The sequence below is a fragment of the Cynocephalus volans genome, chromosome 1 (genome assembly GCF_027409185.1).
Source record: "Cynocephalus volans isolate mCynVol1 chromosome 1, mCynVol1.pri, whole genome shotgun sequence".
Lineage (NCBI taxonomy): Eukaryota > Metazoa > Chordata > Mammalia > Dermoptera > Cynocephalidae > Cynocephalus > Cynocephalus volans.
Window position 1 is genome coordinate 76,170,827 of NC_084460.1, and position 2,148 is coordinate 76,172,974.

At 39.1% G+C, this 2,148-nt stretch overlaps 1 pseudogene; it reads left to right on the top strand.

The window, feature by feature from the left end:
• Positions 1–435: 435 nt before the first annotated feature.
• Positions 436–782, top strand: LOC134363225 (large ribosomal subunit protein eL30-like; annotated as a pseudogene).
• The last annotated feature ends 1,366 nt before the right edge of the window (positions 783–2,148 follow it).

Genomic DNA, 2,148 nt, shown 5'->3' on the forward strand with positions numbered 1-2,148 from the left:
AGGGCTGTAGTCTCTTTGAAGTCTCTGGGGAAAATTCCTTGCTTGCTTGTTTTGGCTTCTGGTCACTCCAGTTGTCCTTGACTTGTGGCTGCATGACTCCAATCTCTGCCACTGTCTTCACATGGCCTTCTCCTTTAATCTTCATATGTTCCTCCTCTATGTCTTTTATAGGGCCCTTGTCATTGGATTTAGGGCCCACCTGGATAATCCAAGATAAAAATCTTGAGATCCTTAACCTAATTATGTCTATAAAGACCCTGTTCCCAAATAAGCTTACATTCACAGCTTCCAGCGTTTAGGGCATGAACATATATTTTTGAGGATCATCAATCAACCCAATACACATGTATATAAAATTAAGTAAGACTTTCTTGCTCCCAGGCCATCTTGGTGGCTGCTGTTGGTTGGGGACCATCCCACACTTTTGGCAGGAAGATGGTGGTGGCAAAGATGATGAAAAAGTTGCTGGAATCATCAACTCCAGGCTGCAGCTCGTTATGAAAAGTGGAAAGTATGTGAGGGGGTCCAAGAAGATTCTAAAGATGATCCGACAAGGAAAAGCGACATTGGTCATCCTTGCCAACCACTGCCCAGCTTTGAGGAAACATGAAATAGAGCACTATGCCATATTAGCCAAAAATGGTGTCCACCACTGCAGTGGCAGTAATATGGAACTGGGCACAGCATGTGGGAAATACTAGGGAGTATGCACACTGGCTGGCATTGATCCAAGTGATTCTGATATCACTAGAAGCATGCCAGAACAGACTGGTGAAAAGTAAATCATGCAAAGTTTTTCTCTAATAAATCTTGCCAGAGCTTGTTTAAAAAAAAAAAAAAATGAGTAAGAAAATATATTGTAAATAATGAGCCAGGTTTCTCACTGTCAAAGAAAGAAGTTACAAATAAGCAAGGGGGGAAGGCTAGAATGAACCCTGTGGTGCTGGATTAGAGTCACGGATACCAGCACAAACTTATATTTACATTAATATGTATACAGATACATACAATAGAAATGAATACAGAAAAATGTGTATACATAGGCTAGTATATATACTCATATTTCCTGCCTCTGTCCACTAATAGAAGCTGAAAACATGGACAGTCAGGTAGCAACATGTACACCTAGCACCCAGATCTTGGTTTCTAAATATCATTCTTCAATAAACAAAACAAGTGCTCCTTGAAGAAACAGCTGTTTCTAGGGCAAGGGCAGAGAAAATATGAGTCTGGAGCATCTTCTGGTGCCAGAAAGTAAAGAAGGGTCCAGAACAAACAAATCTACAGAGACAGAAATTAGATTAGTGAATGCCTAGGCCTGAGGCTGGGAATGGAGAATGACTGCACATAGAGATGAGGTTTCTTTTCACGTGGTAGAAATACTCTACAATTAGACTGTTCTAATAGTGCACAACTGTAAATATACTAAAAATCATACTGATATTATGTACTTACTGATCTGATGTGATGAGCGCACCAGTTGAACATATGCATACACTCAAAACAGGTAAAGGTTATGGTCTACAAATTATATCTCAACAAAGTTGATTAAGAAGAAAGTGCTAAAAAAAAAAAAAAAAAAAAAAGTGTGTGTCAAAGACACACAAGGAACCATCAGAAAAAGCTCCCGGTGGCCAAAGTTGGAACAATCTGAGCATCAAATTAAATAATGATGATATTGGGGTATAACCCTCCCCCCCAAATAAAACAAACGTTTATGACTCCATACTGACAAACAGGGAAGAAGGGACAAATCTTTCTTATAGAAGAATTGCCAGTAGTACATGTAGAAGGAATGAGGGAAATACTAGGGTACCTACCTCAAAAAGTTCATAGAATATAGAATTAAAAGATAATACTAATCTTTCCATGAACTTTTTGAAGTCCGCTTGTTGAAAATTACCATTAGAACGCCACAATAGTACCTATTGTAAGCAAGATCCACTGACACATGCTAAATTAGTGGGTGAAACTTTTAGGATAAACAAGATATTTGCATAACCTCAAGCTATCTCCTCCCAGATATTTATTAATTACTGTGGTGGTTTAACCTAAGCCTAGGAAGACATTCACATTCCTTCCTCCAGGAGGTAGAGCTTAATTTATTTCCCTTTGCGTGTGGGCCGGACTTAGTGACTTGCTTCTGAT